Here is a 16,387-nt window from a genome sequence, read left to right as displayed (position 1 = left end):
TCAAAGAGCTGGAAAAGGGATCCTGTGCCCTTATTTTACAGAGCACAAAGAAAGAGGAAGTGAGCTGTGCCAGTGAGTTCAAATTAACCCCATCTTTAAGAGTTTATTAAGTGATTGTCCTGTGCTTGTAAGTAGGCCCAGCCTAGGAACTGGAACTCTGTTCTCTGCCAACTCTCACTTCACATGCCCAGTTCTGTAGTCTTGGAAAGAGAAATCTACACCCCCAAAGTCCATTCAGTGGAACCAGAATGATGTTGACAACTGACCACCAATATAATTCTACAGAGAAGAGGGAAGTTGCTTCCACTGCCTAGGATTCAGGGTAACCTCCGAGGCTATGCTAGAGGAGCTCATGTGGAGAAATGGCATCTCCATATTGCTGTCTCCAGAGTTACATGTCAGTATGGCTCTTCCCCCTGCCTTCATATGGGAGTTACTTGTCACTGGTGTTACGTGGGGACAGCTCCCAGGAAGGTCACCTAATTTATACTAATACCCATATGTTCATTCTTCACCATAGTTCACCTGTCTGGATAAAAGCCTGCTCAAGGTAGAAATGGAGATGACATTAAATATAACCCAAAGTCCTCACAGAGGCAGTTAAGTGGTGCAGTGGATAGAGTGCCTGACTTAGAGTTAGGAAGATTTATCTTCCTGAGTTCAAATCCAGCCCCAGATTCTCACTAGCTGTGGGACCCTGGGCAAGTCACTTAACCCTGTTTGCCTTGGTTTCTTCATCTGTAAAATGAGCTGGAGAAGGAAATAGCAAACCACTCCTGTATCTTTGCCAAGAAAATCCCAAATAGGATCACTAAGAGTCAAACACAACTGAAACAATGGAACAATAAGAACAAATGACATGTTGAAAGATTAATGATCAAGACAAATAATTTGAAGGCATTCCCAGGGCTAGTCACAGAGTATAGTAGTTGAACTTGACATCTTTAAAGGTTTCCAGTGACTTGGAGGGGTATCTATTATTTTTTCTTCCTGCCTGAGGTGGTCACCAATTGTGTGCTATAATTGCAAGCTCTGTTCCAAGCTAGAGGAAAAGGCAAAGGGTTTGAAGAATACCTTCCTATACTTCAACTTAATAGAGAGGATAAAGGGGTCCATAAAAAAAGAAGAGGGGGCAGCTAGGTGGTGCAGTGGATAGAGCACCGGCCCTGGAGTCAGGAGGACCTGAGTTCAGATCTGGCCTTGGACACTTGACACTAGCTGTGTGACCCTGGGCAGGTCACTTAACCCCAGTTGCCTCACCAAGGGGAAAAAAAGATTTAAAAAAAGAAGAAGAAATAATCCAAGAAGGAAACCAGAAAGAAATATTCTAAGGAGCCCAAGGGTAATTAAACTCACTATTAGAGGAAGAAGGTGACACAAAGGACAAGGAGAGTTTTCTGTAGCACTGGAACTATGAGTCTTAAGTTCATTGAAGGTGGTCTAGATTTCTAAAGGCTTTGCATCCTAGGTGCCACAGAACAGTAAAAGAAATTAAAGATGCTAGCAAAGGTGATGGTTTCCTGTTATTTACAGTAAGAGGAAGAGAGACATACTAATGGTTGGTGACTCCCTGTTGAGGGTTAACCCAACTTGGTTAATCTATTGGTGTGCTCTCTTCCTGCAGAGTAGAATGGACACATGACAAGAGAGCTGACCAAAACTCATTAGATCTACTGCCTTCTAAGTCCTAAGTAGGAAAACAAAGGATTTTAAGACAAAGATGTCTCATTTTCTACTTAAAGATCATGACTTTGGGATAGAAAAGAGAGGGGAAGTAAAAAGCTCGTTAAAGAGTTAGTATCCAAAAAAGGAGGGTTTGGCTTTCCTGGACTATGGTTTATTATATTATTGACAAAAACAATAAGCATTTATTAAGTGTCTACTAAGCTCTATGATGGCTTCTGGAAAAACAAAGAAAAATAGAACAGTCCTTATATTGTCTTGAATAATAGACTCTTGGCAAGGAATGTAATAAATCTATTGACATGGAGAAGAATGTTTGGCAGCTGTTTCACTAACTTGGTCAAAAACATTTTGGGGAAGGATTAAAAATGCCCAGATAAAAGATGTTTTTAAGTCATGTCCAACCCTTTGTGATCCATTTGGGTTTTGCTTTTGGGTTGTTTGGGGGGATTTTTTGGATAAAGATATAGGAGTGATTTGCCATTTCCTTCTCCAGCTTATTTTACAGATAAGGAAACAGACAAATGAGGGCCCAGGGTCCCACAGCTAGTAAGTGTCTGAGGCCAGATTTGAACCCAAAAAAATGAGTCTTCCTGGCTCTAGGCTCAGCCCACTATCAACTGTATCACCTAGCTGCCCCAGATAAAAGATACGAAACTGTATAATAATTTGGAGGATGACAAGTTTAACTTAAACCCAGTAATTTTCAGAAAAGGATCAGAAAAAATGCATATGATCTCAGATGTCTCTATATCAATCTATACAGCATGGGTATTAAAGTGAGCTTGGAATTCTAAAATAAAGATGCCAATATGATCTCATATGTATCACTAAGACTTGGTGGGAAGAGTTATGATTGCAAATGTCAAAGAAAGAAGCTTAAAGGAAACAAATTATAATGGAAGGAATTGAGGATTAAGCATTCTGTCAAGAAATTATACATCTGTATAGGTGTATACGTCTGCATAGAACAAAATTTGGAGTCAGGAAGATCTGATTTAAAATCCAGTCTCACTAGCTGCATGACCCTAAGCAAGTCACTTAATCTTCTGTGCCTCAGTTTTCTCACCTGTGAAATAGTAATAATAATGCCCTCTCTCCCAGGGTGTTTTGTAAGAATCGGATAACATCTGCAAAGTGCTTTGCAAGCCATAAAGCACTATATAAACACTCTTTGTTGTGATTATAATCACCTGAGCATTGAATCTTGGCGGAAAAAGAAAGATCTGAAGTAATGAAATTGTGGAAATGTACCACAGAATATCAAATAAGATGAAGGCTATAAATGATGTTTTCAGAATATTGATTATAAGATCATCAAAGAGGTAATATATAATTTTTTTTTGCGGGGCAATGAGGGTTAAGTGACTTGCCCAGGGTCACACAGCTAGTTAAGTGTCAAGTGTCTGAGACTGGATTTGAACTCAGGTCCTCCTGAATCCAGGGCCGGTACTTTATCCACTGCACCACCTAGCTGCCCCCAAGGTAATACATAATTATGAGAGACCTTTCAATTTTCCAGACATCTGCAAAAGTCTCAATCTGCTAATAATGTAGCATCTATTAAAAGCTTACCTTTCTGACTATTTCATTTCTTATAAATTTGAGGAAGCAGCAAAAGGCATTGTTACTTTGGATTCACTTTTGTCCCACAAGAAACAAATGATGGTGGTGTTGACACAACAACTAAGGCATCAGAGAGTTTCTAAAACTGAAGGAAAGGAATCTGGGGTAGTCAGATATATATGCTAGACTTGAGGGAAGCACATTTAAAATGATTCAGGGAAAAAAATAACCACAGTCCCCTGACCAGGCACTGCAAAAAAGAAGAAACTCAAGAGGTGCAGGGGGCTCCAAAAAGTGAAATATAATCACAAATAGTTCAGGTGAGAAACAAAAGGACATAGCCAAAGAAACAGATGTGGGAGAGACTTGCCAAGATGATGAAGCTGGAAGAAGCAATGCAGTCCAGCTTCCCTGCTAATACGCAGTTCATTCCCTGACTCTCATGTGACTCACCCTTTGACCACAAAGGCATTTGCTGCCACTCTGATCCTCTTCCCTAGAAAGGGGCTGGGGTGGGGGGTAGGGGGGAGCTTCAGGATTAGCCCCAGACCAAGGAAAAGGATCTCTAGTATTGATCCCTAGAGGACAGAATATCAGGGATTAGATTCTGAGATAAGGAGCAGGGCTTCATCATAGTCTCTCTGGTTTTGATTTCCAGAAGGTGAGAGACCTAGAACCTAAGGACAACTGTGACTAAACACAGAAAAACTTTTTGACAAAATAAAAAACCTATTTCTATTTAAAAACCACACACACACACACACACACACACACACACCAGAAAATAGGAATAAAAGGACCTTTCCTTGATGTGGTAAATAGTATATATCTAATTCCAAGAGTCACCAATATATATAATGGGGATAAACTAAGAGTCCTTTCTAATAAGATCAGGGATTAAGCAAAGATGTTCATTGTTATTATTTACATTCAACATAGTCCTAGAAGTACTCCCTATAACCAGACAAGAAAAAGAAATTAAAGGAGAAAGTTTAAGTGAAGGAAAAAACTAAATCCCTTTTTTCAGATGATATGATAAGGTACTTAACTCTAGAGAGTCAACTAAAAATTAATTTAAACAATAGCTTCAGAAAAGTTGCAGAATATAAAATGAATCCACATAAATCATCAATACTTCTGTATATTGCCAATAAAGCCCAGCAGGAAGAAAAAGAATTTCTATTTTAAATAACTGCAGAAGGTTTAATATACTTAGGAATCTACCTCCCAAAAAACTTATAGGAACTATATGAATACAACTACAAGATACTGTTTATGGAAATAAAGACAGACCAAAATAATTGAAGTAATACTCACAGGCAGGCCAAAGCAATAAAATCAAAATTACAACCCTACCTAAATTAATTTATATATTCAGCAAAGGCAGGGAAAGGAATAAACATTGATGTTTACCTGTTATGTGCCAGGCACTAGGCTAAGCACTTTTTTTTTTAAGTGAGGCAATTGGGGTTAAGTGACTTGCCCAGGGTCACACAGCTAGTACATGTTAAGTGTCTGAAGCCGGATTTGAACTCAGGTACTCCTGACTCCAGGGCCGTGCTCTATCCACTGCGCCACCTAGCTGCCCCCTAGGCTAAGCACTTTTTACAGAAATCTTATTTGATCTTCACAACAATCCTGAGATAATATTATTATCCCCATTTTACATTGAAAAAACTGGGACAAAGGTTTAAGTGACTTGCCCAGGGTCACACAGCTAATAAGTGTCTAAGGCCAAATATGAACTCAGAACTTCCTGATTCTGGGCCCAGTGTTCCTTCCATTACTGCTTCAAAGGGTGACTTTATAGAACCAGAAAAAAAGTAGCCAGAAATTTATCTGTAAGAAAAGTCAAGAATCTTAGGGGAGATAATGAAAAAAAAAAAGAGAGAGAGAGAGAAGGAAAGGAACCTAGTAGTATTAGATCACAAACAATACCACAAAGTAGTAATCATCAAGATAATTTGGTATTAACATATGAAGAGGTCTATCAGGGGAACAGAAAAAAGTACACAAAATAAAAGAGCAGACAAAAAGTTCATAGTCTAGTGTTTGCTAAGACCAAAGACATGAACTACTTAGGGAAGGACTCACTATTTGTGAAAACCTACCATGAAGACTGAATAGCAATCTGGAAGAAATGTGGTTTAGACCCACACTTCACACTATATACCAAGGTAAGTTCCATATGGGTATCTGACCTCAATAAAAAGGTCACATCATAAACAAATTAGAAGAAAAAAGAAGAAATAATCTTTCTGATCCCTGGATATGGTGATAATTCATGACCAAAGGATAGAGGATCACAAGAAAAAAATTAATAATTTTGATTATATAAAAAGGTTTGAACAAACAAAGCCAATATAACTCTTATAGCAATTCTCTTTGTAGTGGCAAATAAATGGAAACTAAGGTGGTACATATCAGAAAATGTCTGGTATATGAATAATGGAATATGGTTGTGATATAAGAAATGAAGAGAGGTTCAGAGAAACTTGGGAAGATTCATATGAACTGATGCAAAGTGAAGTGAGCAAAACCAGAAGAATAATTTATAACATCAATATTTTATCAAAACAAACACTCTGGGGGCAGGTGGCACAATGGATAAAGCACCAGCCCTGGATTCAGGAGGACCTGAGTTCAAATTCCATCTCAGACACTTGATACTTATTAATAGCTGTGTGACCCTGGGCAAATCACTTAACCCTCATTGTCCCACAAAAAAAATCCTTAAAGACTTAACTTTGATCAATGCAATGATCAACCATTATTCCAGAGGACTGAGAATGTTGCCCATCTCATGACACAGATGTAATAAACTAGAATGCAGAATGAAATATACATTTCTTACCATGGCCAATGTAGGATTTTTTTTTTTTTGCTTGAGTATACTTGTTATAAGAGTTTTGTAATTTTTTACTTAGGGATGAGATGAGGAGAAAAAAAATTCTTGATCATTGAAGAAAGAAAAGAAAGCTGGGAAGACATATGAATTGATACAAAGTGAGCAGAACTAGGGGGACAACTTATATGATAATAACAACATCGTAAAGACAAAGAGGACAGTTAAGTGGTGCAGTGGATAGAGCACCAGGCTTGGAGTCGGGAAGACTCATCTTCCTGAGTTCGAATCTGGCCTCAGATACTTATTAGCTATGTGACCCTGGGCAAGTCACTTAAACCTTTGTTTGCCCCCACTGTTTTCAATGTAAAATAGGGATAATGATAGCACCTCCTTCCCAGGATTGTTGTTGTTGGGCAAGTCACTTAACCTTATTTGCCTCAGTTTCCTTATCTGTAAAATGATCTGGAGAAGGAAATGGCAAACTACTCCAGTATCTTTGCCAAGAGAACCCTAAAATGGGGTCACAAAAGCATACATGACAGAAAATCAACTAAACAAAAACTACAAAGAACTTTGTAAGACCTAAAAAAAACACTGATCAACACAAAGACCAACAAAAATGCCAAAGGAACATCCGTAAAATCGAATACTTATCTCCTGAAATAGAGAATTGATGGACTCAGATTACAAAATGGGATGTACTGTATAGTGTAAAAGTTGATTCTGTTTGACTATACACATGCTAAAGGGTTGTGGTTTTTTTCTTTTTTCTTTTTTTCTAGTGTGGATAGAGATGATGTGAAGGAGGGGAAGGGGTTTTTTCTTCCCTGAAAAAAAAATTAAACAAATTAATCAGCGTAGCTACAAAATGAGGATTTGCCATAAGGAGAAACTAGAAAGATTAAATTTAATGGAAACAAGTGTAAATTCTTGCACATGGTTTCAAAAGATCAAATTCATAAGTCTAGAATGGTAGAGATCTTACTTTTTCTTGTGCAAAATAAAAAGACCCAGGGGTTAAGATTAGATGGATGCAAGCTCAATATTAATCAACCAAGCGACAGAGCTGCCAAAAAAAAAAAAAAAAGAGCTTCAACTGTCACTGAAGCACTTTTTTTTGGTAGCTCCAAATGGGAAGATCAAGTTAAGGAACAGTCTTAATATACTCTATGCTGGTCAGACAAAGTTCTTCTGGAATATTCTCTTAAGTTCTGGGTCCTATATTTTAAGAAACTTATCTGTCTTGTATCTTCCTTGTAGAAATTATTTCCTATATTTGTGTATACATTTGTTTGCTTCTTGTCTCCCCTATTAAATTGTGAGCTCCTCAAGGCCAAAGATTGTCTTTTGTCTCTTTTTGTATCCCCAGCACTTAGCACATAGTAGACACTTAAATGTTTATCTACTATGTTCCATTCTCTTGGGCCATTCTTATATTCTGGCTTCTCTGATAAGCTAATTAGATTTCCTGTATTAATTAGCCTCCATTCCATTTTCATTTTAACAAAACCTTAAGTCTATCAGGAATGATGAGAATAGAATTGTGAAGGTTTTAGAAATTGTTTTAAGAGCAATGTAAAAGACTCATGATGGAAAAGGCTCTCCAAAATCCAGGGGAGAAAAAAAGGGAACTGTGGAATATGGATGCTCATTGGACCATATTATTTCTTTCGTTTTTGATGCTGTTGGTTTTATGATTTCAGATTTTTCCTTTGTGCTCTGATCCTTCTCATATAACATGACTAATGCAGAAATATGTTTAATGTTATTATGTATATATAACCTATATCAGATTGCCTGCTATCTAGGGGAGGGGGGGGAGGGAGGGGAGGGAGGGAGAAAAATTGGAAATTGGAAATCTTATATAAACAAATATTGAAAACTATTTCTACAGGTAACTGGAAAATAATAAAATACTTTTATTTAAAAAACAAAAAACAAACAAAAAAGAGCAATGTAAAAAACAAAAACTTATAAGGGGACTACTTTCAAATGTGCAAAGGATTATTATGTAGCATGTCATTTTGCTTTGCTCCAGAAGATCCTAGAACAGAAGTGATAGGCAAGTATCTTTGAATATCTCTTTATAATGTTTAGTCCTCTACTGGATTGTGTTGGGACATCTCTGGATTGACAATAAAGTTTTTTGTTGTTTTGTTGTTTTGTTTTGTTTTGCGGGGCAATGAGGGTTAAGTGACTTGCCCAGGGTCACACAGCTGCGCCACCTAGCTGCCCCATGATGATAAGTTTTTATAGTGGTTGGTATATCTCTGGTTTACATATCCCTCTAGCTTTAGTTCCTGAACTAGGGCTTTGTACCAGGGATTGGCTCTTCTTTTAGGTGGAGTGGTTGGCTCTGCTTGTTGTTGACATAAATCATCTAGTTTCCCTTCCCTTATGTAGGCTTAGCCTCACCTGTCCTGGATCTTTGAAGTTCAGCTGGGTCTTCAAGGCCCTCTCTATTGGTCTCAGGACAGGGTGGTAGAGGCCTGGCATGGCCTGGTCTGAACACTGCCAAACACTGGTCTCTATCAGGGACTCCCATAGGGGGAGCTCATAGGGGTTCCCAAAGAGCTGACTGCTAAATATTCAGTGTGAGCATTTCTTCCCAAGAAATCAGAAACTACAAATCAGAGCTTGATTTGTTGTTTTGTCTGAACTTAAAAGTGACAGAGAAAATGTTCATAATGTAAATTAATCTTAAAAGCATGTCACGGGAACCAGAGAGTTGGTGGTGAAACATTTACCACCACACCGCTCTCTGATGCTCCTCATGGTTTTCAAGGTCCCAGTTATAGACTCCTGACCACCCTGGGGCTCTCTACCAGAGCCTTCCACATTTGTTTCCTCCAAATACAGAAATTCCTTTTGGCTACGTGTGTTTCTGGCTGAGCTGAGGTTGCAGGTTTGCCTGTCTTGGCACTGCCTTTCCCAGAACCCCACCTTTTCCTATTGCCCATGGACTTCTGGCTGACTTTCTGTATACTTTTAGGATAGTAAAAGTGACTTACTGTACTTGCTCATTGGATTTCCAGATCATTATTCAGCCTAGTTCAATTTTTAGGTTTTGCTACAGTAGGTTCAGTCCAGAAGTCCTCTTCCTCCAGCTCTAAGATCTTCCAATTCTATCATATGGATGCATGTGAATGACAGATTAAACACGAAAGATGGAGGAAAGGTATTTACAACAGCAGTTGGATTTTAGGCATGGTGTAAATGTATAATTGAGATAAGGAATAGGTTTAGTTTCAGGCTGGAAAGGGTGACCAGTATCTTTTAGCTCTTATCTTTCATTTCAAGAAGGCATCACTGAAAAGGAGCATCTCAAAAATTTCCCACTTTTCTTATACTATACATCTCTTGCTTCTCCAAAGCACTAATCCACCTCCCTATCAGGCCCAGCCAGGAGGCTTAACTACCTCCTGTATCCACGGATACAAATGAGGTCACAAATAGTTCCTTATTCTGACTCCATTCCAGCTACTCTTTCCTGAGATATCTTGGCCACCTTAAACCAGGGGGGATCACAAGGTGTTACCAGGGCACAGGATGGGAAATTTCTACTCCAGAAACCAAAAGTCAAAGCAAAAGGCCAAGGGACAAGTCCCAGTATTGGAAAAGACAAAAAGGAGAAAGAGATTCCACTATTACTTCCAAAGGAGAAATGAGGCTGTAAGTGTTGAGGGGGGCATTGGGGAAGGGGCTATGTTTTACTGCCTTAGGATGCACCTGCCAACACTCACCCCAGCTCCATCACCTAACAACATCATCAAAAGGGGAGACATTGATCACATATGGCACACCACCACGGCCTATAAGTCATTCTCACTACAGACATATACAGAATCAGGAGCAGCCCTGGGTAAATTTGTGAAGCATCACTTTACTATATACCTTTTCCTTTTCCCTCTTCTCTTGCATTAGAAACCCTCCCCTCCCCTCGGAGGATTGGAGTTCCCAGAAAATAAATCTCACTATGGTGATCCAAAGGTTCTAGACCTACAACAAAATACATCTCTTAACAATACTTTTTTTTTTTGAGGTGAGGGTTACATCCTAATCTTTGATTAAATAACTCCTTATCTATAACTTAGATTCTTAAAGTTGCTGGGGCAATTTAACCAGGAGGTTGTGATTTTTCCATAATCCCACAGCCTGCTTTGTATTATGGGAGACTTGAATCTAGATCTTCCTGACTTCAGGTCAGGCTTTCCATCCACTACACTATGTTGATTCTCAAAGTCACTTAAGAGTGTTCATTTAGAGTGTGAGTGTGTGTGTGTGTGTGTGTGTATGCATGTTTGTATATAAAGATATAATCTATCTTTATATCAGATTATATCTGATTGCTTGCTGTCTTGGGGAGTGGGGAGAGAAGGGAGAGAGGGAGAAAAATTTGGAACTCAAAATCTTAGAAAAATGAATCTTGAAAACAATCTTTACATGTAATTGGAAAATAAAACAAAACACCACCAAGAAAATAAAAAGTGTTCATTTAAAATTTTTCAAATCCAAAAAACTAAATAAGCTAAAGCAAGAAATAGCCTGCTGTAGTAGAACAAAAACTGAGTTTAGAGCCAGAGGACCTGGCTTCAAATACCAGCTCTCCTTACATCACCTTAAAGTCAATTAACCTCTAGACCTTCAACTTTCCCATTTGCAAAGTGAGGGTATTAACATTCCTACTACACCTACCTCAACAGGTCGCTGTGGTAATGACATGATGTAATAGATGTGAGTTTTTCTAGGGCACTGATAGGGTTCAAATTGCCATAATTAAAAAAAAAAACTCAGTAGGATTTCAGTCTCAAAGATGAGGGAGAACACTTTTTCTAATCCCTCAAATTGGGCCACATAAAACACAAGCCCTGCCCAGAATGTGCAGACTTGATTTCTCACTAACACAAATAGATAAATATATACATCCCATTTGATCCTTTTTTTTTCCAGATGGAGGAATAAGTAGGAAACAATGGGTTTTGGCATCTCCTAACATCTCATTCATTTTTGTATAGCTTCTAACCTATGCCTGCTTCTGATGTGACCTGGGGTATTCTTCCTTGTCTTACTGAACTAGATTTAAACAGTTCGAAAAATATTGAATAAAAATACAAACAGATTATATTACATTTTTATTTATTTATTCATTCATTCATTCATTCATTTATTTATTTTTAGTGAGGCAATTGAGATTAAGTGACTTGCCCAGGGTCACACAGCTAGTAAGTTTTAAGTGTCTGAGGCCAGATTTGAACTCAGGTACTCCTGACTCCAGGGCTGGTGCTCTATCCACTGTGCCACCTAGCTGCCCCAGATTATATTACATTTTACAACTTAGTGAATATGTGCTCTGCAGAGCGCCTTATGTATAGATTAGTGACCCATGTTTCTCCTTGAGTTTGATACCATTGTGCTAAAGCAGTCCTTTTCCTCTGTAGCCAATTGCCCTCAGTAATTGGTTCTTTATGTTCTCTTCCAGAAAAAAACCGATTCTCTGACCTCTCAGGAGAATATGGATTCAAGCACGGAGACTTTGCCTCCTGACACACCACCATCCAGGAATGAGAGCAGGGTCTGGCAGAGTCAGCCCACCATAGGAGCTATGGTGCCTACACTCCCATACTCCAAACTATGGGAAGCTGGAGATGGGGGTGAGAAGGAAGAGAACCACAGGTACCACCAGATAAGGAATACTCTGGTGTCTTTGATACTGATGGAATCTGAGCTGCTTCCAGAGTAGCTGATAAAGCCCAGGGCTTCCTGGGCACTGAGGAACTTTGACCACTACGTGAATATAAGGCATTCTTAGCTGTCAGGGTCTGATTCCTTAAATACACTCAGCCTTCCCTGGCCACATGGGGAGGCTGGAACCAGAGATGAAGGAAGAAAAGGACTGGAGCATCTCATTTGGCTGTGACTAGAACACAATCCAAGAGCTGAGAACTGTCTGAGCCCCAGACTGAGGGACCTTAGCACTAAACTAGAAAAGAGCCTCACTTTTGCATGCACTGTTCCCCTATTCCCATCTAAATGAAACAACACCAGAGAACCCCCATGACTTTCCACCCAGAAAAGAAAAAGATCTCTCCCCCCATTGATTGGTCAAGGTTCCACCATTAAATTTTAATTTTTTGGTTCTTTAAGCCTTTTTGGTCCAAAAAGATCCTTTAATATCTATAAATAGTTCTGGTAATGGTAAATTATAATTATCTAACACTTTGTCTACCTCTGACAATCACTGGAAGTAGATGAGATAACAAGAATGGGGAGGAGGGAGAGGAGAAATGAAAGAAAAACAAACTTCAAAAGTGTTATAATTTTGTTCTGTGTCAGTATCTTGTAAGAAAAGAATGAATTTTACCCCCTGGAATCCCAGTTAAGAACCTTTCATCTTCAGGTGAAATGTCAACATAATTTGAAGTAGGGTAATTTGTGATGCCAATGTGAAGATTGTTTGCACTTGTGAACATGAGCCGCAATCAACCAAATGAGGAAACAAACCAATATCTAAGTACAGTAACACCTTATTTAGAGGATATCATTCATTTGGCAATGTCAAATAATGTCAATGTCAAAAAAAAGAAGAAGAATAAAAAAGGTTTCTGCTGAATAGAAAAAGTTCATGCCAGAAGTTCTTATAATTTATTTACACAACTGTTCCCATTGACTCTTATTTTGCAAAGAATTCTGGTAAAATTTAAAAACTGATTTCCCAGCTCTCAACAGAATAGAATTGGCTATTAAATCAAAAAGATGACTGTTGGGGCAAACTTGCTATGTCAGCAGCAAAAAAAGTGGCAGCACTCAGCATCATCTCAAGAGAGATCACAAAAGACCCAGGAACTAAAAAAGCATCATAGTCTAGGACCATTTAATGTAGGGGAAAAGAGCCCTACAAGGAATCTCAATAGTTCCTGAGCATATTACACTACTTATAAGGCTATAATATATTTATGACTCTCAGTCATGCATAAGATAATTGAATTATATTTAACACATTCTGTGGAAGTGTGCTAGAGACTGTGTAACACATTTTAGAATGTTCTTTCTCAAACTGGTACAAATATAAGAAATAGAGGAGGTTAAGTTTCAGCTAAGAATATTGACCTATGGGAAATGTCTCAGTCCTGATTATACTGGATGAAAGAGGCATTATTGTACTTAAGAATAAATAAGACTGAGAAATTGATTTTTAGGAGTTATAGGGACAATGAACACAACCACACCAATTCTCATTTAGGCATGTAGGTATTTTGCTTGTGATAAAGACAAGAATCCATTTGGTGTCCTGTGCCCCTAAATGTCTAATCTAGTTTGTTTAGAACCCATTTATTCATTTACAGATGTGTGCCTTAATATCACTCTCTATGTATATAATTTTATCCTTTTTTTTTTAAATTTTAAGTGAGGCAATTGGGGTTAAGTGACTTGCCCAGAGTCACACAGCTAGTAAGTGTTAAGTTTCTGAGGCTGGATTTGAACTCAGATACTCCTGACTCCAGGGCCGGTGCTCTATCCACTGTGCCATCTAGCTGCCCCCTATAATCTTATCCTTTAAAAAAGCCTTTTTTCCACTATTATTTCTTCCATTCCTTCTTTCTTTCATTTCCTTCCCTTCCCTTCCAAGGTCAACCAGATATATTAGCTTTTCAGATAAAGCTTCAGACTTTCACATCTTTTTCTGGAGGAAATCCAGCAGAAATAGCAACAGGGCAGTACTGTCCTGTTTACAAAGGGCAATACCATCATCTTCAGCTAGATAAAGTGGTAACATCTCATTTTATAAGCCTTTTAGACACCTCTATACAGGTATTCCTCAGCTCATTCTTCTGTACTAGTCCATGATAGAAAAAGTGAGGGTTCAGTTATCAATATTCCTCCCTCAGAATCATTTATCTTGTTGCCTTCATCATCAAAAACACACCTAGTAAGCCTCCTTCTCTCCATCCTCCAGTGCTGATCAGTACCATATACTTGATCCCTTTTTGAGGAAAAAAGCAGTAACATTGCCCTGGTCCCTATACTCTACTTATTAGCTTGGCATGATGGGAATGTATAGACTGAGAAATGGATGGTCTTGCTTTGGGGAGACAATCTGGCCTATGTCTTTTTCTGCCAGGCCTCTCCTTTTCTGAGGAAAGGAGACAGGCCCCAAGTTAACATGGTGAAGAGAAAGGACAACAGAAACCACAGAATAAGATTTTTTAGAGTAATGGGGGATTATAGAAATGGTTAAATCCTGCTTTTGTTTTACAGAAATGGGAAAGGAGGTCCGTAGGAGTGATGTCATTTGTCCAAGTTCCTATATAATAGTTAGCACCAAAGTTCAGTCCAGAACTCAGGTCTTCCAACTTTTATCTAGTGCTGTATTTTTGTTTGTTTGTTTGTTTGTGTGTGTGTGAATTCCATGAATCCTGTCAAAGAAACCATGCCCACTTCTTCCTCCACACCAGTATAGAATGGCAAGCTCACAAAAACTCCCTGAGCCTCTATGTCCTTTATTACATTGCTTTGCTTCAGTTGCATAGGTCTTAGAGTATCAGGCACCAGAGGGCAGAGACAGTGTTTAATTTGCTTTATAAAGTTCCATATGCCAAGCATCATGGCCCAGAACTGTTGCTGATAAGATGGTTCAGACAGATGATATGAGTTCTGCTGACACTCCAGAGGTGAATCCTCTATATGGGTCTGGTTCAGGAGTTCTAAAATTAAGAAGAAGAAAAAAAAATCCATCTAACCAGATGTCTCTAAAACAGCATTTCCAGGAATTCAGTCCAATTCAATGGAAAGATGGCCAAATAATAATTCAAATTAGATAAAGCCCTCTCCACCTCCACTTCCAGTAAAAAGTGCACCAAATGAATTAAAGGGACAACAATCAAGAGAAGAAAGGAAAAATCCTGCAAGACAATTTCCATGAAAAAAAAATTAATAGCAAACCTTCATTTATCAGCACCACTGTCTAACAGCCCTTGACCTCTACTGTAGATCCTGTACTGCAGACTCCATGGCAATTTGTCTCAAGTCTAGGACAGCACTTTCTTGAAACAAACTATAAAAAAAGCTGGAAAATGTTAGCAAAGCAATGGACACTGAAGAAAATGGAGGAAACAGAACTAAAAAATTCAATGAAATAAATATTAAAGTCAAAAGACAAATTGGATAAAAACGTGAGGTAGCTATTATCAAAAACAACTTTAAAAACTAAAAACCAAAAACCAAAACCTTGAAAACATGGTACAGAAGACCAAGTATTACATGATTGCCAGAAGAGCATGAGGAAATTTTTTAAAATAAAAATTTTAATATCATATTTGAAGAGATCTTAAAATAAAATTGCCCAGAAGTTTTAATCCAAAGAGAATAGTGCAGACTGATAAAATCTAAAAGTCCTACCAGAAACTCTAAATATCACATTTCTTTTTTTAATTTAATTTTAATTTTTCTCAATTACATGTAAAGATATTGAGTTCCAAATTTTTCTCCCACCCTCCCTTACCTCCCCACTCCTGAAGCCAGTAAACAATTTGATATAGGTTATATGTTACAATCATGTTATTTTTTTCTGTTCAGAATTTTATTTTCCAAAATATATGTAAAAACAAATTTTGACATAAATTTTTTAAAATTTAGTGTTCCCACTTCTCTTCCTCCCTCCCTTCCCACCCCCGACCCCTAAGAACTCAAGCAATTCATCATGAGTTATACTTGAGTAGTCATGGAAAACATCCCCACATTAGCTAGGCTGTAAGAGAAAACAGTTAAAAAACAAGACTTCAGATTAAGGAATTGTCAAAGAAAAAAAATGTGTTTCAATCTGTTTTCAAATACCATCAGTTCTTTCTCTGTAGACGGATTGTAATTTTTATAAGTCCTTCAGGGTTATATTGGATCATTGCCTTGCTGAAAATAACCACATGCTTCCCAGCAAATCATCTTACACTATTGCTCTTATTTTGTATACAGTACATTTCACTCTGCTTCAGTGCATGTAGGTCTTTCCAGGCTTTTCTGATAGCATCCTGTTCATCATAACTTTTATATAGTATCTTAAACTTGACAAAGAATTTTCTTCACAATAGGCCAGCAAAGTAGGTACCATACATTTTGCCATTATAGTCAATCATCATAACTATTTCCCTCCATCCTATTCCCATGATATTTTATTTTCTATCTTCTTTTACCCTCTTCCTCCTCAAAAGTGTTTTACTTCTGACTGTCCCCTCCCCTGCTCTGCCATCCCTTCTTTTAGATTTCACATTTCTATCATATTTTAAGAGATCTTAAAAT

The sequence above is a fragment of the Dromiciops gliroides genome, chromosome 2, assembly GCF_019393635.1.
Source record: "Dromiciops gliroides isolate mDroGli1 chromosome 2, mDroGli1.pri, whole genome shotgun sequence".
In the NCBI taxonomy this organism is placed as follows: domain Eukaryota; kingdom Metazoa; phylum Chordata; class Mammalia; order Microbiotheria; family Microbiotheriidae; genus Dromiciops; species Dromiciops gliroides.
The sequence above is the reverse complement of the archived record's forward strand: the minus strand, read 5'-3'. Positions refer to the sequence as shown.